This window comes from Balaenoptera borealis (genome assembly GCF_965194805.1).
Source record: "Balaenoptera borealis genome assembly, chromosome: 18".
In the NCBI taxonomy this organism is placed as follows: Eukaryota; Metazoa; Chordata; class Mammalia; order Artiodactyla; family Balaenopteridae; genus Balaenoptera; species Balaenoptera borealis.
The window spans coordinates 14,967,579-14,993,236 of record NC_138877.1 but is presented as its reverse complement, the minus strand read 5'-3'; the positions used below and the strand labels follow the sequence as shown (position 1 = coordinate 14,993,236).

Sequence of the window (25,658 nt, the reverse complement as noted above, 5' to 3'; positions counted from 1 at the left end):
AAGGCTCTACATGACACATCTAAAAATGAAATTCAGAATCACCTGCTTTATACCAGGTATCAAATACTGTTAATTCATGGGATCTCTTTTTAAGTCCACTGGCATTATTTGCTACGTTTCTACGGTACACTTTAAAGCTATATATAGACTAAGGCCATCTATTTGTAAATCACTCTATCCTGGGCAAATATTTTATTTTTTCAGCTGATCACATAAGTAAGCTCCAGGAAGATGGGCCTCTCTGTTCATTTCAGAGTTGTTTCCAGTGCCTTGAACACAGTAAATAATGATGAAGCATGATTATTGAGGGGTTTTCGATTCCCCTTGTGAGAATCCATAATCTGTAGGCTGAGCATTCTTTTCTATCTGTCCAGGACGATTCCTGTTTATATCAGTTGTCTTGGTGTCCAGTATGGTTAGTGTCTCCTTTCTCTCTCAAAAGTATTCTGGCTAGATAATAAATTATATCATCCACCTGACTCCCTCAGATAATGACATACAAGACCCATTTGATAAGCTAATCTGTCTAACAGAGGACTTGCTGCTTGGCTACTTCTCACTGACATCTTATAATTTCTGTCCACCCCCGTCCCCCATCCCCCAGTAACATCCATACGCTGTTTTTCAGCACATTTATGTGAGAATAATTTTAATCATTTAATTGTTATGTTTCAGTCATGACAATTTTCTTGATTTGATATCTAAATTAGTTACTAAGTAAAATAAAGTCAGTGAAGCAGAAATTATTTCCTCAGTGGCTACATTTTCTGGAAGTTAACATAGATTTCTCAGTCTTTTTTAGTTTTTTTTTTTCTTGCCACCCTTATGGAGAGTTCTCCGATATAAAATTTTGAATGGAGCACTGTTATTTAAAAAATGGTAGGCAGAAATGGAACGCTAAACATTAAGCTTTGCATTTGAATTTAAGTCTAAAAAGAAAATTATGGATCCTTTAGTTTAAACAATATTCATAGCGGCACTAATATTTCTCAGCAAAGGCATAGATGAGGACTTTGAAGAAGAAAAGCTTATTTAAAATTAAGTTGCATAAAAATACTTTTATAGTCATTTTGGTGTATTTGGCTAGGCTTTACACTTTCGAAACTTGAAGGAAAAAAGCGTCTTTGATCTTTCCCTCCTTAAATATACAAACAATAATATTCCTGGCTATTTTTCTCATCTTATCTGCACCTATAAAGTGAAGGCAAGGAGCCTTATCTAGATGACAAATCATGGTTGAATAAAAGTGTTTTAAACTTGTAAGAATAAGCCATGAACACATCTCAAATCACATAGGTGCAAATAATAGGTCTGGGGCGGGTGGGGAGTGAGGGTGAGCTGCCTGAGGAATAGGTCAAATATAATTCTTTTACTTTCTTCTTGCAACTCTTTCCAAGAAAGTGCCAAGTCTTAATGAGAATCTCCAGCAAGGCAGCATTCCTTTCTCCCAGAATGGGATACTGATTCACACTGATAGAAAAGCAAAAGCTCACAGAAATCCCTCTAGCAAGCACCTAAGTGCCTTTACTAATTGCCGAGGTGCCAAGTTCACCTCCCCTGTGCATATTCCATATATGAAGTTCTTAGATTCCATTTGCATTTTTACCACTGAATAATGGTTGAGGGAATCACTTTGTAAACAAAAAGAAAACTCATTTATAAAGACGTTAAATGTGTAAAAATCCACTCCCCCCATACTTTTGCTTTTAAACAGATGCACCATAAGCATACTGGGACAGTCCAACAGAAAATAAGAAAATTCCAGTTACAAGACCTCTTCACACTGCAACTAGACCCAGGACTGCCATGAGAGGTGCATGACAACGGACTCTTGGTTTATTTAACATTAGCCAAAGGCAGTGTTCTAACACTGTTTCTAAATTCTCGGCCATCAGGGTTCACTCCCCTCATCACTCCTAAACAACTATGCTGTAATTGTACCAAAAAAAGAAAAAAAAGAGAAATGGCTCCTCATGTTTTTGATCTCTTCATTTATCTACTTCATACACTTGTAGCTTTATTCTGACAGCTGTCTCTGTTTTATCATTTAACAAATCTGGATAAAGCATAGTTAGCTAACATAAGACACTTTATGCTGACTGCCAGACCACAGATAAGACGATCATTTCTCCCGGTGTTACTAATTCAGCATAGGAAACTACACTTTAAATACTCTATAATTATGTACCTTTGAAAGAAACATATTGACCACAGTTTGACCACAAACATTAAACTGCTAGGTATGACAGAGCCCACATTTAACACTTGTGCAAAGGTCTAAAGAAAGCCTCAGTCCATATATCACAATACTGTGTTCGTCCTAATGCATCACTCACAAATGGGTATAGGGTCTTTAAAGAAGTATTCATGGGTAAAGGAAGTTGAACGAGAATCAAATCCAAGTCCTTTAGAAACACTGAAGATGCCAGAAATAAAATTAGCTCAAATTCCTCTTTGGTCTAGAATTTAGTGATAATTATTAAAATAACATTTTAAAAACTCACAATCTTGATGATGTTGCAATAATGGAAATTATCTGCTTAGATGTTCCTGAGGCTATGACAGAATTACGTTATCTTTTTGGACAGCTATGTAGCAATACATTTCAAGAATGACACACAAGTTCCTATCTTGCTATTATCTCATAAATAAAATAATTCAGAAGGAAAGTATCATATGCACAAAAATTCATCATTCTCTTTCATAGTGTGCATAATAAACTGTGTTTTTTGGAAGACAAATCCTATGGTATACTCATTGGTGTTACTTGAAAAAGAAAATGTCTGTGATCAAATGAGTATGGGAAATGCTGAGTTAAAGGTTTCTTTTCTTCAGAGCTCTTAAACTATTATGACTCTCTAGGAGGAGGATAAAGTAGCCAGTAGTTCCCAAACAGAGTTTACTATGAAATTTTTTTCATGGGACATCTCATGAGCTTAGTGTCTTATAGAACATATTCATGGAAATGATAGGGTGGGGAGTCTTAGTGAACGTTCCATCTCAAACACAAAGCCTTTGATATTTGACCTTCTCAATAACCCAAATGGAGAAAACCAAAGCTCAGGCTTATTGTATATTCACTCCTGCAGTATTAATCCTGCTTGGTGAAAAATTCTAACACTGGCAGCCCTGCCAATGATAACGGGTAACCTGGTCCTTATCAGAGACTCAGAAAACCACCAGGTAGAAAAAAAAAAGACAGGAAAAGAATATAGCATGTTCTGCATTATTTATGATATCATGTGCTCACCAGAGCAAAGCTTATCTGAGGATTCTAGTCTTGAATGTACCATTAACTCTCCGTGTGAATCTAAGTATATCCTAAACCTCTACTTGCCTAATTTTCTTCATCTGAGAAATGGGCCAACCCCAGGTCCGATAAGCATTTATAAGGTTAATCTGAGTTGGCTGACCCTTTTGGCAACGTTGCTGTTATATAACCATCTGCACATAAGCCGTGCTCATGTAACAAGCTTGGATTCACTTGTAATTATAATGAAAGAGAAATATAGTTAATTTTATAGTTCTGAATTGTTCCACTTTTCCCATCACTAAAATTGTATAATAAAATTATGAAATATTATGGCAGAAGCAAAACAGGGCTGAGGAAAGAAGGATATTGAGAGGCTACGCAGTGCAGGATGCATGAGGACCTGGCAACACTTATTACGTAGATGCTAATCGCTGCCGTTGTAATTTACGTGGTGTCCGCGCGTTCATTTATTCACTAGATCTTACTGATGAATTACTCTGTGCCAAGGGCTGTTAGGTGCTAGATAAGATGGTGAACAAACGTGGTCCCTGCCTTCTGGCAGCCTGCAATATTTTATCCATAAAAGAAACGTTTTCAAATGCATCTGAAGAGCAGAAGTTTGATCTGTATTTTTCACAGCATTTTACATACATGAATAAAATAGTACACTACCCAGAGGGATTCTTTTAAAATTACTTATATCAATGATATGGTAAAGATTTCTATCCTTTAGACTTGAATCTAAAACTTAAATACCCACGATTTAGAGGGGTTTTTGGTGCAAGAGAGGAAAATTGCTGGTTGAGTATGGCTGAAATTGTACCCAAAGCATAAAAACAACCTCCAGTAAGCTTTGGGGAATTAAAACAATACTTCCTTTGCACCTTAATTAAAGTCAGGAAAGAATCTTACTTTGTCAGGCCTGACAATCACCACCTTTCATTTCAACTATTTTAATGAAAATACCTAGAAACTTGGCAGAAGTTTTACCGATTAACTGAACCACCACTTAACTCTTTTGGAAGCAGCTATCAGATTCCAAATTAAGGTGCAGCAACAGCTGTAAGTTCATTATATGCGTGCCGGGTAAATATTTTTATTTCCTCCACCCACAATCACACATCTATGCTAAAACATCACGTAAGAATAGTTTGGGCAACAGGTTGGGGTAGGGGAAGCAGCTGCAATTTCTTTGTCTAGGGTCCCTATGGCCATAATCTTTACTAGTGGAGGGAAAAAAATTTTTTTAAAGAATATTTTTCCACCTCTCTTTTGGATACACTTTTCAGCATTTACCAAAGGTATCTGGGATGGTGGGTAGTTCTCAGACTTTATTTATCACCCTGTCCTCCATATACACGCAATAGATGCCATTTACAAACTCATACCTCCAATCCTGTATTAACTATATTTTCTTATTGTCTGTATTTTTTTTTTGATGCTGCTCTGTAGCCTTTTTTAAAAAACATTATCATTGGAGTATAGTTGATTTACAATGTTGTGTTAAGTTTCTGCTGTACAGCAAAGTGAATCAGTTATACATGTACATACAGCCACTCTTTTTTAGATTCTTTTCCCATATAGGTCAGTACAGAGTATTGAGAAGAGTTCCCTGTGCTGTACAGTAGGTCCTTATTGGTTATCTATTTTATATATAGTAGTAGGTATACGTCAATCCCGATCTCTCAATTTATTATTTTCTGTGTTCTTGATGTTCTGGAGTCTGGGGTCTTGCTCCCAGTAACATGCTTCTCATACGCAAACCAACCAATCCAGAGCACGTACTCTGAAGCAATGCCTCCGTCAGGTTCTTACCCTTTGGGAGGCAATACTCTTCTGCCCTAACCACCCCGGGTCAGGTACCAGACAGCTAGAGACAGCACCTACACCCCAGAGACTGCTGACATTTTTCAAACCAGCCAGCCCTAAGCCCCTGCTTACTCTCCTTGCCTTGCCCATGGGAACCCCAGCAAAGGCTGCTACCCATGTTTTCCCCTTGCCCCTTGTGACTCCTGACCAACCCTGGTGCTTCCCTGTGGGGCCCCATGTGACATGATGTACCCTCTCCTCTTGGGAACTGTGAGTAACAAACTATCTTTTCAATAGCATTGAATCCTAACCTGTTGGCCTCACCATATCTGAATAATAACGAAAACTACATTTCAAAATAGGCCCAGACTTTAGTGAGCTGTAGGTCCCACGTGAAATTGCGCACTTGCTGCCTCATTCAGCGACTTCTCAATCTGGACGTGTTTAAAGCAGAACTTTTCATTTTCCCCAAATCACAGCCCCCCACACCAGCAAAAGCCTGGCTATTTATCCAATTACTTGAGCTTGAAAACCCCCCAAATCAGTTCTCTATAGATCCGCAAAAATTAGATCTATATTAATTCTAATGTATAGAATTAGATTAATTCTATCAGTTACTTAGAAATCTTCCACGATGCCCACCGTATTTTAGATGGAATCCATGGACCTTAAACAGCTCTGAATGATTTGTCTTCTTCTCACTTTTCCTCTACCTCACTGTGCTTTCAGCTACCCTGGTCTTTCAGTTCTGAAGAAGTGAGGCTCTTTTCTACCTCAGACCTTTGCAGAAATGGCCTGCGTTGTTCCTACTGAGTGCCTCACTTTCTCCCAAGTCTTCCCTGGGCTAAATCCTTCTCACCTATTAGGGCTCGGCTTGAATACAGCTTACTGAGGGTCTTCTCTGGCTTTACCTAGGAAAGTTTAAATACCTCCTCCATTTCCCCATCTTTCCATTATTCTCCATCTCACCCACTATTTGTTTCCTTTTATTTGTAGACCACTCATCATGATCTATAACCATTTTAAAATTTTACGTGTTTACCTGTCCACTGTTTCTTTTTCTCCTCCTTGTAGGAACTATAAAGGCAAGGATTCCTTATGTTTTCTTCATTGTTCTAAATCCTGCACCTAGTATTGTACTTGCCACAAAATTGCTAGATAAGGAACAGTTAATGAATGAATAAATGAATAATAAATGAATGTGTGTGTCTGCACTTCCATTTACACACCCAGATTACTGGTTGTGGCTTATATAAAATACGCTGGGGGTTATGTATAATTCCCCAAAAGTCCTAGTTATAACTTAATCTCTTTCTTTTCTTCCCTACAAAGTGTATTTCAAAAAAAGTATAATTTATTTTTAAAATTTGTCTATTTCAGGATATATTTCTTTTTCTCCCAGCAACATTGATAAGCATGGGAAAAACAAACAGTGGATAGGTAAATACAAAGGAAATTTTCTCTAAATAAGTAGTATATTGTCAAAAATTTCTTCTTATATTTGACAAAATGAAAAATGTATGCATGTGTTAACAAGCTCTACTTGCTTACTATGTGCCAGACACAGATATTAACAGATTTAAGATGAATAAACACATTGACTGCAACACACCCTCATGATCACCTCCAGCTGGGTTTTAAATACCTCCAAGCTTAAATTTTCAACATTCAGCAAAACTTTTTGCAAACCTCTTCAACTGGCAGAAATGAGTAATATAAAGTATCTGAAATCTCATGTTTGATATTAACTCTGGGTCATAGATTGAATCTGAATCAAGTGGATAGGCAGTAGGATGGAAAAAATATTACCAGATATAAACTCTGCTTGATTATCTTTACATCATCTTGCTAGAACAGAGGTTCTCAAAATGTGCTTCCAGTGTGCCTGAGCCCCACCCCAGACCTACTGAATCAGATACTCAAGGGGCGGGGCCTTTTCATCTGTGTTTTAACAAGTCCTACATGCTAAAATTTGAGAACCATTTCTCAAGCAATGTAGACTTAGCTTAGGCAGTTAAATCAGCGTTAAATAAAAAAAAGAGGTCAGAATTCCAGGCGGGATTTAGAACTTATTCTAAGTCAGTGTTTCTCAATCTTGGCTGCATATTAAAATTACTTGAGGAGTTAAAAAAAAATACCAAATGCTTGTGTCCCAGCTCCAGAGATTCAAATTTCTGGGGCTGGCTTGGGCTTCGGGATTTTGAAAAACTCCCCAGGTGATTTTGATGCCTGACCATGGTTGAGAAATCATTCTCTCTAAGCTGTAGGCAGTATTCAGGAAGGATGGAAACTATCATCATCTTTAAACTTTGTATTTTCAGGGTTTCATTTTCTGGCACTAGTAGCGTTGGGTACTATAAGGAGATAACAAGCCTGTATTTATTCCACTAAAATGCAAGGGTAACTATTACTTAATTTACTGTTCCTTGGAATAAAGTTTGGCAAATTTCATCAAAACGGATTCATCAGTGCTAAAATGTTATCAAGATCTAGACTAGTCTCAGCAATAAGAGTTATGAAATTTTAATACTTTTTCCCCCTGCAGCTTCACAGTTTGTTGAAATTTTGTTGCTTGAATATGCATAGCCTGGCCAACTACTCATTCTCATAAAATGTGGTATTAAATTGCCTTATGGATCAGCATCAGTAGATGTCATCTTTGATACCTCCATCCTTGCTCTGGTGCAGGTGATGGGACAGTTCTTAAGAATCAGTTTGCCACTGTGCCACAGGAAATGTACCCACTGACTATAAAGCTATGTGGCTGGCTTTTACTTCCCTACCCCAGATGGCTACCTCTGCCATCCCTGCTCTCCTTCTGGTCAGCTGTCTTCATCCAAGGCGGCTCCTATCTTTGGGGTTGCTCTCGCTCACCTTCCCCGCTCCCTACCTATGCTCTCCATTAGTCTTTTCCCTCTGATGTCTTGTCAGTTAATCTCATTTTCCTCCAGTTTTAGAGGAAACTTGGAGTTCATTTCAATGCACTGCCAGTCAACAAGATTTTTTTTTTCCTTCTGCACCTACCAAACACACAATTACTTTAATAGTCATAGTGCTGCTTTTCATTAAAGTCATGATCAGAAATATCTTGGTTTACCTCCACATTTGAGGACACCTAAGTAGTACAGGATGCGTATTGAGGAGAGTAATAATACATACATCTTAGAAACAGGACTCCTTCTTTTGGATCCCAACCCTCTGGGCATCCTAACATCTCCCTCCTCACCCCAGGGAGGTCAAGAGGCCCCATGCTGTCTAGATTCAGTTTTTCTCCCTCCCTTTTGAACTGGGTTGCTTGATCCTGGTTTCTTCAGCGTCTGTCGTTTGCCTCATAAAGTATTTGCAAAGCACTATGAAGCATCTTCAATTCAATGCATTTGGACTGAGAACTTTAGCTTTCTGCCCCTTAGGCTATGCGCTGGGAACCTACCCTTACCCTCATCCAGCTCAGGCTCAGAACCCCTGCCTGGGTACATGGGACACTGCAGATACCTAATTTCATAGGGTATGATTCAGGTAGCTTTCTTTAATCTGCATAGATCATTCTGGTCTGAATTTATAAACCCAGGCTTTTGTATGTCAGTATCTACCCAGAATTGAGATACAATTAGTATCTGCTAGAGTGCATGTAATCCCTACATCTTTAAGCAATGTGGCTTGCACATACCAAGAAGTCAGTGAAATTTTGTCCATTTAGTGTCAATCTCTCTAGACAAACATGCATCTCCGTTCTAGTTGAAAGTGGGCCAACTGATTTTCTTTAGAGTTAAATTGTCAAGTATCAACAAGAGAGTAGTAAATAAGGATTAAGAATACAGAAAATACATCAAAGAAAAGTTACAACCCTGTTTGTACATGCCTCATATCCCTAAGTAAGGGGGAAATCCTACCACTAAGACGAGCTCTGGGCCAAATGATGTAATAGGCTGGGAAGAAAACCGGCATCATAACACTTCCCCTTCTAGTGACTTTCTTTGCTACCCTTTTCCCTTACTTCCTGCTCCTGAAATGTTCCTTGTATTCAATAAGCTGTTGACAAATCTTCTCCTGAGGGCCTGTAACATCTGAATTTTACTTGGGGGATTCTTGGTGACTTTTACATATGAACCTCAAAGAAACTAACTCTAACGATGGACTTTCAGGTATTATGGCAGGCAGTGGGTGAGATATTTTTGCACAGGAGGACCTGTCTCGTGCCCCTTGAATTCCACCAACATGTGGACAAACCTGGACTTGACTTATCACTTGGTTTATTTCCTACAAACAGGATTACTTTGGGAGGCAGAATAATGGCTCCCCGAAGACGTCCTCCTCCTAACCCCCAGGGAAATCTGTGAGTATGTTAGTCTCCGTGGCAAAGGGGAATTAAGATTGTATGTTGAATTCAGGTTGCTAATGAGCTGCCTGTGAGATGGAGAGTTTGTCCTAGATTATCTGGATGAGCAAAATATAATCACAAGGAATCTTTTAAGTGGAAGAGTGAAGCAGAAGGTCAGCATCAGAGAGATATTTGAAGATGCTACACTGCCAGCTTTGAAGATGGAAGAAGGGACCACGAGCCAAGGCATGCAGGCAACCTCTAGGAGCTGGAAAAGGCAGGGAAACAGATTCCCCTCCAAAGCTTCAAGAGGGACACAGCCTTGTCAACACCTTGATTTTAACCCAGTCATTTTAAAATTCTGATCTCCACACTGTAAGATAAGAAAATTTGTGTTGGTTTAAGTCACTGAGCTTGTGATAATCTGTTACAGCAGCAATAGGAAATTAATACAGCAACTCTGAGAAATTTATTTTAATTCTTTAAGCCTCACTTCCTTCCTAGGTAAAATGGCAACAATAGAAATCACTGACTGCTCTTTTGATAATCCAATAAATTGACTTGGGTAAATTGCTGGTTACATAGGAAGTATTCAGTACACACTGTTTCCTATCTCTTCTATCTGCAGGCCCACTACCAACCATAAATCTTGCAATGATGGCTACGTTCAAAACTGAGGGCATGTAATTAACAGATAATTGTCTAATAGATTTAATACAATTATCTCTTAAATGTATCAATATTAGTGTAACTTTCTATAGTGAAGGACAGAGAGAGAGAGAAACTGGTAGAACAAGAGCTATTAGCAAATACTAAGAAAACTCTGTTTATGTATAGCTTATCGCTGGGGATGTAAAATGACTTCTGAGCTAGTAGATGCTCTGAATAAGCATGCTAGGAATTCAAAGTTCAAAAGATCATTATAAACCATACTTTCTTTCCATTAATACTAAAAAGGGAAAAGGAATGCTGGGGGGGGGTCCTTGGTCTCATCAACTCTTAAAAGCAACAAGAATACAGCTTGATTCCACCTTTAGCATGGAAGAGAGAATATAGATGGGTCCAAAAATATTTTATAAAGATGTTTAGATGGTTGAGAGAATAGACATACCATTAAAAGAAATGGGGATGACAGAAGACTCGTGTCGGATAACAGCCACCTAACTGTGAGAATTAAATGCCAAATCAAATTACCACCCAGGAGTAACTCAGAACGTAAAAAAAAATACTTTTCAGTCTTTGTTCATATTATTGCTTAAGAGGCCAGTTTTGGAACTGGTAGCAGGAAAATGTTATTAACTCATTAAAGTGTAAAACTGGTTGCCAAATGGTGATATACTAGGATCCCACAGGAGAAATCTGTGTGTGTGTGTATTGTCCTGACTCAAAGTAACTGATGAGATAAAAACAGAAAATGTATATAAAATGCTTTCTGAATTCTACTTAATAAAGATACTGAATGATCATTAAAATATGATAAGGGGTCCATATGGATATATTATCCCTAAGGAAGAAATAAGAATATGGCAGAACCTGTATTAAGCTATCTTGGTAGATTCAAAAGACCCTTAATCATGAAATCAGTTGTATCTATTATTAACAATAAAAAAAACCGTGGGTCAAGTAACTCAATCACCATGGATTAAGCAACTACCTAATAAAGCAGAATCATGTTTTTCTAGAGAATCACAGAAGAGCCCTTAATCACAACCAGTCTACACACCTATGTTTCCGGTCTGCCCTATTTGCATCTAATTCTTTAACTCTTGGAATCTACAAGATAAGCCACTGTATTTAAAACTGTTTGTGCACTGTGGGTATTTGAGGATAGTAATAACGAAGTGTCAAATGCTCTTTTTAATTGATGTTTTTATAATTACATGGACTCAGTTCACTTCAGTATTTTTCATGGAAAAATTGCTTTAAAATCCTAAAATTATTTTTAACTTTTAAATAAGTAATAAGACTTTTAAAAACCATCTCTAGGGAATTCCCTGGTGGTCCATTGGTTAGGACTCGGCACTTTCATTGCAGTGGCCTGGGTTCAGTCCCTGGTCGGGGAACTAAGATCCAGCAAGCCGCACGGCATGCCAAACAAACAAACCAACACCCCAAAACCATCTCTACCTGAATAAAGTAAGCTAGTGACTTGATCAACCCAGTAAAACTTTAGGAATCTTCTTTTTAAAAGACAAGCCTTTCTTTGAAATCTCAAAATCAAATGCTATATTGTATCTATAATTCTAAAGACTCTGTAAACATGGTCTTCACCACCTTCACTATATAAATTCATACAGTGTTTTTCCCAATAAAGATCTATTAAAAAAATTCATACAGTGAACATTTAATCAGACAGGTAAAAGTAGAGACTGATTTATTTCTAAACACATTTACTTTATCACATCACTTAGCAACACCATTTATTTAGAAGAATCTCCAGTATAAAATGCTTTGCTAATTCACTTTATCTCTTACAGTGTTACTATTCTCTCAAATTAAATGAAACGGTTATCAGGTAACATTTAATTGACTCTGTCCCTTTTCTTATGGATGCTGACTTTTACCACATACATACAGGAGGTGGAGGTGGGAACTGGGAGGGGAAGGGGTGAGCAGTTTTCTCAGCTTTGTCAAAATGATACAGGAAAAGGGGAGTGAAGTAAATCTATTAAGAGTATAAACTCATTCCATTCTCAATGGTGTCTAGAACACAGATCAATAAGATTCAGCACGCTTATTATAATAACTAAGGCAAAGAAATTGCAGCACTTACAAAAGCTTAAATGTCTAAAAGCTAAGTCTCTAAACTGGAAACATATCCAGGCATACACATAAGAAGAGGAACTCCATAAAATAAGCAAGACAAAGAGTTGGATGTCACATAAATTCTACGCAAAGAATATTGGGAAAGTATACGTTCATATGCACCTCTGTGTGTTTGGAAGACAGCTAAAGGACAAGACAAGACAAGCTTTTGTTTATTTCACATTCTTTTACACTGGTAAGACTTTTCTATTTTCCTTTAGATTCCTCTCTTGACTTCTGAAGATACTCCACATACAACTTTAAAAGAAAATAGAAACCATTAGTTATTTACCTTCAGCATTTATTCATGACTTCATTCCATAAATATTTATTGACCTCCGACTAAGTGCCATGTGGAGACTAAGCCCTGGACAAGGAGACAGGAATATGAAGAAAGCAGCTCCTGCAGAGGAGAAGCTTTACAAACCCAGATGTACGTAAAGTGTTCCAGTACACAGTGGTATGTTCTGAGCTTGTATACTGATTGTTAAAATGGCGAATGCATCTGTACTGATTAACAAGTAGACGGAAAGATTATTTAAAACCTTGCAGAGTCAGAATTCAAGCCCAAAATGCCTGGAAGAGCTCACACTGTTAACCAAGATAATACCCAGCCTCTCATTGGTCCTGAAGTTCCACCTAATTAAACTTTGCATTCCAGTGAATAATTTTTGTGACTTTATCTATACATAGACATTGACTATATGAGCCTCATATATTTTGTAGGGCTTAGAAATAATTTGGATGTAATTGATTTAGTTCAACAAAAACACCATGAACAATACCGTTGATGCTGAGAGAAATTTTCTACCAATTAGTGTTACAAGTCACTTAATAATGACCAATTTGAGGGAAGAGTTTGATCCTATGCCAAATCACGGCCCAGGAAAGGTATGCTTTAGCTTGGGAAAGCTGCTTTCATAAAAGATGATATCAAAACAACATTTTAAAATTATTAGTGATTTGATGAGTGATTTGTACTGTAACCTGATACTTGTAAGCACTTTTATAAAACATATATATGTGTAATATATTATACTGCATAGTATATTGACAGCCTTCTTATAGTATGCTATTATTAATTATTTGTGCTGCCACTTATATCACTTGCTAAGTAATTATAGATATATGAATGTGTATATATACACATTCATATGTATGTATATATATAATTTTATAATTGACAATGGTTTAAATTATTATTTACATCAATATATGGATATACAAATCAATACTTTGAATATTGTCCCTGGATACAAATAGTAGTAGTTATGGGAACACAGAGGAAGTGATGTCTGACCTTAATAACAGGGGTAGAAGAAATCAGGGAGAAAATACACTATTGGAGTGAATCTCATGCAGAGACAATGGAAGGATACCAAAGAAGAAAGGAAAGGCATGTGGCATGTGCAGAAATCCTGAAAAGGCTGTGTGGCTGGATAGATTAGACTTGGCTAGTTTGTACATCAAGAAGAGTCTGAGTTTTTTTTCTTTTTTTTGGCCGCACTGTGCACCTTGTGGGATTTTAGTTCCCCGACCAGGGATCAAGCCCGGGCTCTCAGCAATGAAAGTGTGGAGTCCTAACCACTGGACCACCAGGGAATTCCCAAGAGGAGTCTGAATTTTATCCTGTGCATAATAAAAGACCATTGTGAGTTGGAAAGTAATAATGGTATCAGATTTGCACTGTAGAAAATGACCTGTGGCAGCAGAGGGGAGGATAGAAGGGTTTTTTTAAAAAGAGAATTTAAAAAATCACAACTGTTTTTTTAGGTAACTATAGAAACAGTGTGTATCTGGGTCAGAAGGGAAAGTGACAAGAGATGAAGAGACCCATTAGGAGAATTATATTAGAAAAAAGTCCTTCATTCACTCAATAAACATTTATTGAGCAGCTATATGCTCCAGGCACTGAGGATACATCAATAAAAAACAAGGGTAAAAAACAGAGATAGTTCTCATGGATAGCTTACTATATTACAGCTGGGGAAAATGGCTAACATTTATATAGCACTTACTCTGTGCCAATCATTATTTTAAGCAGTTTACTTTTAATAAATCATTTAAGATAAACCACACTGATGTGGTTCTAATGGGATCAATAGCCATAGAGTTAGTGAAGGAATCTGATTCAACAGAAATTCAGGAAGCAGGTAAAATTGACTGATTTAGTAACTGGAAGGCTATGCATGGTGAAACAAAATGGTTCTTGAGGTCTAGGTAGCAAGAATAACTTTTTCTTAAATGGTTAATAACAATTTCTTAAATGGTTAAGTGTAGCCTACTTTTCTTAATTCTATAGCAATGATGCCGTGCATTTAATTTGGGGCTGTTTCTGCATAAAAATAAAGTAAAGCAAGAGAAGGATTATGGGAACACAAAATGGTTCTTCTCTGTCTCTTGGATTTCTGAAGTCTACTAACCAGTTTTACCACTTTATTTTCAATTTCTGAAGTGGCTCTCTTGAGCTATGCTTAAAAACACTGTTTTCAGTGTTCTCAAATCATGCCTCTAATAACTATGTAAGTGGAGTTAAAGGTAACAGGTGGGGCATTACCAAGATGAAATGATTAGATCTTTCTGCACAGAGGAAACCAGCAAAGAAATAGAGAGCAGGCACGTCTGCTCTCTCAGTTTGGAGGAAAGTAGTCAGAGCTCTCTTGAAACAAAAAGAGGAGAATTGTGTCCTGGCTTCCTTCATCAAAATACTATGAAGGTGCTATTTTCCAAGCTTAAATCAAAATCAACAAGAAGAATAAAACGTAGTTCTAAACTGAAAACCAAACATAGCAAGATAATTTTGTTCCCTTAACCTTTTCTTTTAATTTCTTAGTACCAAGAATACTAATAGCCTCTGCAAAAAGTGAGTCTTATGTGAAATGGTACTTAGCCATAAATGAATAATTTATTCTGGAATCTTCTACCATAACAACAATATGAGAATTCTAAATGTGAACCACCTAAAGGTACACTGTCTTCTTAACCTTATATTTATTCCCTAAGTGAAAAATCGCTAATGATACCACTACTTGGCAATTGATTTTTTATCCTTATGGGCAGAAACAGATCAATAAATTAATGATTTTAGTAAATTTACACTAACTGTTCTAAAAGAAAAGGTTCAGGAAAACTTTTCCCCCCTCATTTACACAAACATTATTGCTCCTAGGAAATGTACATTATGAAATCAATCTACATTTGTGAAGCAAGAACCAAAACATCTATATTTTGTGTGTGTGTGTGGTTCACATATTCCTCACTTTATCACAATGTTAAAAAACCATATTTTTCCTTATTTGCAATTGGGATTAGGTATGACATTTTTCCCTTTGACTTCACTGGAATATTGCAGAAAGACCCATGGCTGTAAAACTTATCAGGTAGAAACAGAAAAATAAAGCTGTTAAACAAAATCTACATATTACCCAATCATTATTTTTAAGAACATTAGAAGGACAAGATTTTAAAAAGCAGACAGTTTTCCTGTAAAATCACAGGAAAATAAGATTTTACATTTTTATTACACGGAATCAAGAAGTATCTGTTTACTGGGGACTTGCCCGGTGGCACAGTGGTTTAGACTGCGCTCCCAATGCAGGGGGCCCGGGTTCGATCTCCGGTCAGGGAACTAGATCCCACATGCATGCTGCAACTAAGACCCGGAGCAACCAAATAAATTAATTAATTAAAAAAAAAGAAGTATCTGTTTACTGCAAATAATTCACATAAGCAATATTCAGCTTTTAAGGAACATGTTAAGAGTAATATACAAATCCACAGCACTTATTTTCCAATGACATAAATGGAGAATTTCAAAATATATGCCCTTCTTATTACTTAAATGTGCTAATTTTCTCAAAGATGCTTTTATTTGTTTTTTTCTTTATGATAATGATTAAGTGGAACATCTGTCAGCTGCATAACTATACTACAGTATAGTTTAGTACAGCATTCTATACTAAATATATTTAGGAGATTCTAAGACCTGAACAAACATGGTATTTTATCACTGTCTTCGGCTGGTTGTGTCCCAGTGTATTAGACTTGCGATCAAAACTGTCCCTCAAACCTCACAGTTGCTAAATCAAGATGTTTTGGAGTACTACATTTTGGTAAAAGCATGTTACTATATTTAACCTTCAAGTCTATAAAATTTATATTTCCAGTCATTAAAAAAGAGAAATAAAACATGTACAGTGAAAAGAAGTACAGTGTTTTGTATTTCTATGATTTGGCCAAAGTGAAAACTCATTATTATTAGATTAATGGAAATCTTAGTTTAGCTACTTACTAGTGGTCCAATAACTTTGGAAGCATTCTTAGCCTTTAGATTCAGCATTGAAGAAGTGTTAATTATTCTTCCACTTTTGTCCCTGTATATCCCATCTTTCCACCAAAAGCAAATAGTCAGACAGTCAAACTTTATACAGTTGAGAAAGGCAAGCACAAGGAAGAAAGGAAGAATGAAAAGGACAGAAGGAGGAGCGAGAGAGGGAAAATAAGCAAGGAAAAAAAAAAAAAAGAAAGACAAACAGAAAGAGAAGCTCTGGAAACCCTCATAGTAGTAGCTACCTGCACAGTTCTTACTATGCCGCAGGACCTGTGCTGCATGAATGATCCTATTTCCACGAATAATCTTACTTAAATCTTCAAAAGAACCCTATTAGCTAGGTACTATTATTGTCCCACTTTACAAATGAAACTGAGGCTTGGAAAGGTTCACTCTCTTGGCCCAGGGTCACATCACCAATTGGTATTTGTCCCAGTTCTAACTCCAGAGGCTGCGCCCCTCACTTGGATGGAAAGGAAGATAAGCAGGGTCAAGAGGTTGACCTTCCTGTGTACACATTTCAAAGAAGTAAGACATCTCATAATTAATATGTTGGAAAGGACCTCTTAATTTCCCTTCAACCTTTTCCATGCCCCGCTAGTCTTTTCCATCTCAACAAATGGCAGCACCATTCTCCGCTGGCCAAGAAACACAGAATCATGCTTAATTCTCTTTTTTCCTTACCCCATAATCCAATCCATCAGTAAGTACTATAGATTGAGATCTGAAATTATGCAAGCCTGTCTTCTTCTCTCTGTATCAGATGTCTTCCTGCATCAGCCCCTGCTTTCTCCTTGATACGTCCCCTTGACTCTCCACAGCTACAAGAGTCATCATCTGAAAACATAAACTGGAACGTGTTACTCCCTTGTTTTAAAATGATTTGGGTTCCCTGTGCTATACAGTAGGTCCTTGTCAGTTATCCATTTAAAATATAGCAGTGTGTATATGTCAATCCCAAACTCTGTTCAATATTCTGTAACAACCTAAATGGGAAAAAAATTTGAAAAAGAATAGATACATGCATATGTATAACTGAATCACTTTGCTGGGCACCTGAAACTAACACAACATTGTTAATCAACTATACTCCAAAATAAAATAGAAAGTTAAAGAAAATGATTTGGGGGATTCTCTTTCCCTCAGAACAAAGTCTAAATTACTGCCCTGGGTTTATAAGGCTCTCGCCCCAGTCTGTCTCCCGAGAACCATCTTGCCCCACTCTCTGGTTTGTTAACTGAGCTCCAGGTGTGTCGATGTTCTTCCGGTCACTCGAACACACCAAGCTCAGTGCCATCGCACGTGCTTTTCCCTCCACCTGGAACATTTCTTCCTCCCTTCTTCCTGACGCAGCTTCATCTCATCCTAGGTCTAAGCTTAAATAGTACACCTTTCAGAGGCCTTTCCTGACATCTGCATCTCTATCTTGGATTTAATTATCACCCCCATAATACTTTAAACAATGTATACGCGTTGTATTTGTCTACTGTTTTATCATCCATAGCTATCAGAACCTCAGGTCAGAGGTCATAACTGCCATGATCGTCATTATTTTCTGAGATCCCAATAGACACCTGAAACATAGTTGGGGCACCAAAAGTACTTGTTGAATAATTCAATAAATAAGTGAATAGGGAAACTCTTCAAGTTTCACCATAGAAACTCTGAACCTTCTCTTCCATTGCATTCCGGTTCTCTGTTGTATTCTTATAGGTTCTAGCAAATATAGAATCATACTAACTACAACTGTCACTGAACACCACGGTCTATTTCTCCCGGCCACGCAGAGCAAATTTAAAAACACAGACTGGGATATTACTGAGTAATGTAATATATACCACAAATAAATATTTGATTTGAGATTATGGTATTTTAGTCACTTATGAAAGATTTGCTTAGTTTTTAAAAGGTGATTATCATTTGTTTTGAGAGTAAATATAGAACCATGCTAAACGTCTAAAAATGTGTCTAATGAGGATTCATATTCATGGGAAGATTTAATGATTTAAGAAAAGTTTCCTCTGAATTAAAGCTAATGAAAACAGTACAGCCATATGACATATAATTTTGGAATGAACTTAAAGAATAATAACTAATAAAATTTAGTCTATATTTTTCTATTTAAAAGGTACAACTTCTTTCATGGACAGTACAGTACAGGTATTTTATAGATTCATGCTTTTAAAGGCAGGGATCTGGCGTAGAAAGATCTTGATGATTTGAACTGTTCTGCACTGTTCAATGAAAAAGGAAAGGCTTACAAACATTATGCCATAGTCGCCAACACCTTCTCCCAGGATCTGTATTCTAGTGGATCTGTGCTCTCTTACAGATTAAAAATACTCGTATCAGTGCCTGACATTACTTCACCGTCTTATTATAACCCCCTGAGGCACTAGTGTCTTTCCTCTGGTTCTCATGTCACTAGTCATTAACTTTATTGCCAAGAATGCTTGCTTTTTTCTTTCAGCTGAATGTCTGTAAAATCTTTTAATGCTTGTACTCAGACCTCATTTTCCGACTTACTGCACTTATTTATATTTTTCCAGCCCTTGCTTTAAATTCAAGCTAATTATCAATAATGACTTTGCTTTAAACCCTGAAGTTACTGGTCACCTTCCAGCAAAAACTTGTGCTTCTTCTAAACCAGCATGAAGAGCTTCCAGTCTCCCGGTGTCTTGAGTATTCAACCATCAGGTACGGAATAAAATTCTGAAAGCTTCATCCTTAACTGACATTTCATATACAGAAATGACTTTGCAGCTTTTTCTACTATGTCAAGAAGCTATTTATATCTTTCAATAGTGTATGAAGTAGGGATCTTGGCGGATGAAAAACTGGGCACCGCAAGGCACAATCAAAGACAGTGGCAACACATGTCTGGCTATGGACCAGATACATTATAATGGCCAACACGCATATCATGTCTGACGCCCAGTTTCAGTGCCAAAACCAGAGAGAGACTCTCATAGACGGTGTGCCCATGTCATATGAGAGCTCAAATGAGGAAGCGGCAAACCAGTTTTCATAATGGAGAAAAAAGTAGGGCTCCCCCTACTAAGTATACAGGGCCAGATGATCACGTATCCTAATTCTTTCTTCTGCCCATCAGGAAGTATCTTGATTTATGTCAGAGTTTGGGATTGACATGTACACACTGCTATATGTAAAATAGATAACCAACAAGGACCTACTGTATAGCACAGGGAACTCTGCTCAATATTCTGTAATAACCTAAATGGGGAAAGAATTTGACAAAGAATAGATACATGTATATGTATAACTGAATCATTTTGCTGTGCACCTGAAACTAACACAACATTGTTAATCAACTATATTCCAACATAAAATAAAAATTTAAAAAAGAGAGAAATATTGCAGAAAAAAAAGAAGTATCTTCAATCTGATGCTCAGGCTTTGAGACTTGAAACAAGCAAACAAACAAGAAACATAAAAATGTACATAATGACTTTTTAATAAGAACTGAGGATACTTTATGCTAATATAGCTTTCTACTTCTCTCCCTGTCATAAAGTTGTCTCACATGAGGCAAAAAAATTGGGGTGACTAAAAATACTTAAGGCAGTGGTGCTGACTTAAAAATTTCAGTGATTTATAGAAAATGTTGATTTCTTTTTAAATTTTAAAATTGTGTAATTGTTTATATAACATACTGACAATTTTTTTTTTCTGAAAAGAATTCTTTAAGAATAACATGAGCTCTGAACTGGTGGTTACTGTGAATCTCTTCAATCTTAAGTATATTCACTGAAGGTTTCAAAGGTATTTTTACAGCAGTTAGTTTCATGTATTTAAAAATGTGAAAGCTTTACTAAAAATCTTTTTTGGTGCCACAAGGATTTAAATCAATGCTAGGATAAGAGAATGTTCTAAAAGAATGCAAAGGGTCCCCTGGGAACTGTTTATAGGAGCTTTTTGTAGAATACTATTTAATTGATCCTTATATAAAATAGAGCTTCTTTTGGCCATTTGTCTATTCATTTATTTTAATATTTGTTTAATATTTACTGTGTGTTCACCCCTGGATAGGCCTTGTGGTATAAAGATTAATGACACCTTTTTTTGACTTGAAAAAGTTTCTTCTCTACTAATGGAGGTCTTCACATTAGCAAATAATCAGAATACAACATTCTTGTTCTAAAGAAAGGTAGGGATAGAAGCACAAAAAAAGGGCATGGCCAATTTTGTTATCAAGATATTGGGAGCAACTTTGGAGAGGGAATGACATCTGAGTTGAAAGTTGAGGAGTGATTAGCAGTCATTAGGGCTGAGGGTGGGACATACCTGGAATAGTTACGTGAGACTGGATTTCACATCATAATAAAGAGCTAGACGATTTCCTTGGAGACAAAACTAAAAAGGGACAGGAGCGCTTTCATGTTAGAATACTTATAATGTTAGAAGAGGAAAGTTACAGAGTTAAATGCTGAGAAGAAATCAGGTAGAATATGCTCTATTATGAAGGGGATAAAAGAATACATGTTTTTTCAAGGATGTGCTTCTTGTAAGCAACATGTAATTGGGTTTTGTTTTCTTATCCAGTTTGACAACTTTTATATTCTAATTAGAACATTTAGTTCACTTACATTTAATATAATTATCGATACATTTTGCTTTATATCTACCATCATAATATTTGCTTTCTTTTTGTTTCCTCTGTTCTATGTTCTGTTTTCTCTCATTTCTTGTTTTCTTTTGGATTTATTTTATTATTATTAGTTTTCTAATTTCTTCCCTCTATTAGCTTAGGAAAAAAAAATAAAAAAAGAATACACGCTTTTTTTCTTCCCACAAAATTCCAAGTACTAGATCTGGAATTTTAATTCAAAGAGGCAATTATCAAAGGAGAATGTGTTTTCCAAGTCTGTATTATTATCATTACATTGAATTACCCTTGAGAAGACATAAAGGGTAAAAACAAAAGAGATGGAAGACGGTTTAGCTAAATCCATAGGTGATTGCTACCCACACTTATATACAAAAGATCTTTGGATGAAGCCACAGATAACAGGAACACACTTCCTAATTTCAGAGTTTGACCTTTTAGATTGTAACTGTGAAAATGCATGTGTTGATTGGCCCCAGAAAACTGGATGGATGACCTATTTTGTTTTTTTTTTTTTTTTTGAGTATGGATGACCTATTTTGATGTAACATTTTCATGGGTTTTTTTTTTGGGCTGCGCCGCGTGGCTTGTGGGATTTTAGTTTCCTGACCAGGGACTGAACCTGGGCCCTCAGCAGTGAGAGTGCAGAGACCTAAGCAATGGACCACCGGGGAATTTCCTCAGGTTCTTCACTAATATTCCAATAAACGTATTTCACTACTAAATGATCATTTGAAGAATTACAATATGACAATTTATAATTATGAATTTTAAGGGCTGCATAACATTTTCTGATGTAGATACCATTACTAAAAAGCTCTATTTTTATTGGCATTTAGAGTAATTTCCAGATTGCTACTTTTCGCATGGTGACATACACGTGCCTACAAATTTTTGCTTCTGTTGAGCCATGTCTCAAGTGGAATATTATAGCCTTCTTGACTTCGTCTCCGTATTCATAGATGTTTCTTCAACTTTATTTTCTCAGTTTACAACCTCACAAATAGTTTGGAAGTGTACCTGTTTCATCATAATCCCTGAAGTGAATTTTTTAAACGTTTCTTTGTAATTTAATTGATAAAATAATTATAAAATGGTACCTTTGTGACCAGCTAGAAGGGTGGGATAGGGAGGGTGGGAGGGAGGGAGACACAGGAGGGAAGAGATATGGGGGATATATGTATATATATAACTGCTTCACTTCGTTAGAAAGCAGAAATTAACACACCATTGTAAAGCAATTATACTCCAATAAAAATGTTAAAAAAAAAATGGCACCTTAAGGTTGATTTGATTTGTGTTTATTTCAACTTTAGAAAGAATAAATTTTTTTCCACATGTAGTTAGAAAAATTACAGTGTGATACCAGGAAAGAATACTATAAATGTTAGGATGCAGTGACCTTTAAAGTATTCTAAAATAAAACTGTACACCCCAGAGGATGCAGAACTTTTTGTCTCTCAGCAGATCCTACTCTGACTTCATTCTCATCTATCAAACATGCCTAAAAACTCAGTCTGGAGAGCCCAGAAGAATTCAAGTATTCCTCCCTCTTTTGCCAATCCTGAATAAGTGTCAAAGTTACTGTTTGAGGAAGGAATCTGGGATTCAAATTGGCCTCTAGCTGCTTGGTTATACAACTTGAAGGAGGTCAGTTACCTATATCTGTGACTCAGTTTCCTCATCTGCCAAATATATGTATTTTTAACTGTGCTCGGAGCTGTGAAGGCAAAATTGCATAAATGATAGTTCTAATAAAAGATCTAATGGAAAGAATCCTGACATATGAGGATCTGTGTGCATGCGTGTGTGTGTGTGTGTGTGTGTGTGTGTGTGTGTGTGTGTGTATACGTGTGTTATATTGACCAACATTCATTAAGTCCAAACACAGTAGAACTCCGAGGTGAAAATCCTGACGTTATCTATTCTTCAATTAGTGTATTCTTAAGTCCGGTCTTTTGGTAATTGCCCCAAAGCCCTCCAAACACTAAAAAGTAGTAACTCTGTCCTAAGCACCAATCCGTTAGTCGTGTGTGGTCTTAACCGGTTAGGACATTATAACAGGAGAATTCTGTGGCTAGCCAGGTTCTTATGATAATATAATTAAATCGAAAACAAGGGATTTTAGTTTTCTGTTCTCCTCAGCCTCCTCTCCCATTCTTGACTCCTGAAATTAAAAGCTATGTTTTATTTTTAATGTTATTTGAGGATTATATTTGCTCCAGTAATTTCCTTAGATAGTCACGGTCCTAAAATCAATCTGGTTGACTTGAAGTGATTTTTAGTGAGTTGGAGAGAGAATTGGTAGTAGAGAGTTGATTGATTTTATGCCATGGTGCCTTGACTTGCTTCTCAGATCTGAAACACTAGAAGCATTTCATATATTTCATGGGAATGGTGTATGGATATGCTTACTATAATTGTATAAAGTAAATGATAATAAATGACTACAGCTGAATTCAGTAACTAAACCCTCTGGTGCAAAAAGTCTGTCATCAAATGCATGGGAAGAGTAAGTACCCTTGAGGGAGCTCTGTTACTTCCTGGATGGATAGATGGATGTGTTTGGGGAAGTTACCTGGCTACTCTGAGACCTAGATCCTTCCAACTGAGAAACAAGGATAATCCTTGTTCATAAGATTCAATCCTTGCATTACCTGACATAATTCCTGAGGCATACATATCTTGGAGAAGTGTCAAACGACATCACAAATGTGTCTTCATAAACATGTCATCTAGTTCATGAAATTTACATTGCTACATTTGAAGATTTTGAAAATAAATGTTCATATTACAGTCTATAAAACAGGTCTTTTCTAGAGTATATTTTGATGAAATTACTGACTGTACTACTACTAGAAGATATAATAGCTAGGTCAGAAAAAATTCATAATTCTTAGTACAATATTTTTGTAGAGAGGAAGAATATCTTTATTCTTTCTTTTATCACAAATATTGCAAACATTTTTTTACTTCTGTTTAGCAAAATACCTCACACTTCCCAGAGAGGAGAATTTCATTCAAGATACTCTGTAAGTTTAAATAGTATTGTACTTCTCATTGATATATTAGAATATGTTACAAAAGACAGTGCAAAAATCCTTGAAAAATAAGTATCAGATTGAAACTATTTTGAAATACATACATGACTTTTTATTTTTTAATCTTGCAGGTCTCTGTATTTATTCTGTCAAAGGGAAGTTTTCTTGCATCAGGGAAATTAAGATAAATTCTGTTCCACAGAGTTGCCAGAATCTGCCTGAGCTCTGTAAGTAATGCTAAGTCAGTGGGAGGAGAAGAGTAAAGGACAATATCTCTGGAATTTTTCTCTCTCACATGAAACTCTAGCTCTGAAAAAGCTCCCAAAATGATTTAGTTCCTATTTCCATAAACACAATCTTTAGAGGCTCAGCCATTTTTTCAGCGAATCCAAAAATAAACCCAGTCTCTTCAGCTAGTCATTCCTCACTTAATATTTTGAAATATGATACAGTATAATGTTTTCCAAAGTTTGAATACAGACCAAAATTTTAAAGTAATTGCTACCATTCCATTCAGCTAAGGAAAGAAAAGTGCATAATAATAGAGCATATATATGTATAAAAAGAAAGAAAAAGCAAAATGTATAAAAAAGTATAGGCTATAATGTCTTGGAATTGTAGTCATTGGATTTCAAACATTTTTGGGGAATTTTAAAGAAAATCATACTTTTGCTATTGAGGTTTATTCAGTCATTCGGAAAGATATACATGGTGTTTGGAACCAACGATTTAGTCCATATATATATATATATATATATATATATATATATATATATATATATACACACACATATATATATATAAAATATATGTATATATGTATATAAGACAAATTTGAATTATTTCAGAGTCTCACTCTAAAGTTTACTTGCAGTAGTATTTCCCATTTGGGCAGCAAGATTCAACAAGCAGATTATTTTCTGATAAGTTGATTTCCTTCTCAGAACTTGGTTTCATACTAAGATTCATTTATCAATATGTAGAATACTAAAGTATGATTTGGTTGCTAAGAAAATAAAGGCATTAAACTTATTAAATTTAGTTGAATCCAAGTTAACACCCTTTTTTTTTTTTTCCTCTCTGGCACACACCCAGCAGATGTCATTTTTCAGAGCTGTGATCCTGTTACGTCCAACGACACTTTAAACAAGTGCTATTTAATGCTTCAAAAGAATAGGAGGGGTAAGTATGGAATCTTTTTGAGATAGATGACAGAATAGTGTGCGTTTTTATAAAGCATCGTAAGGAAACAGGTGACTGAATCATTTCTCCCTCTCTCTTCTCTCGCACACAGGTCCCCTCATTTCCTGTGTCCTATTCACACATTCTTCCTGAGGTTCTTTTCCTTCTCCTGGGAGCAAGTGAGAACACAAACACCCTTATGATCAATCTAGAAGTGGCCAGCTTTCCTCCTAGGCTGCAGGGTGAGGAAGGGAGCTGAAGAGTGTGAGAGGCACTAAGGGCTCTGGGGGAGC

At 36.4% G+C, this 25,658-nt stretch overlaps 1 protein-coding gene and 1 long non-coding RNA gene across 3 annotated transcripts in view; one reads left to right on the top strand and one right to left on the bottom strand.

The window, feature by feature from the left end:
* Positions 1 to 25,658, bottom strand: part of FREM2 (FRAS1 related extracellular matrix 2) — a gene marked incomplete at its 5' end in the record, with an annotated part of 139,498 nt that overhangs the window by 102,877 nt on the left and 10,963 nt on the right. The window lies entirely within an intron of this gene.
* Positions 12,450 to 25,605, top strand: LOC309615711. The gene is made up of 4 exons (XR_014237005.1): positions 12,450 to 19,212; positions 22,610 to 24,410; positions 25,279 to 25,365; positions 25,478 to 25,605. It is a non-coding gene; the product is annotated as an uncharacterized lncRNA (long non-coding RNA).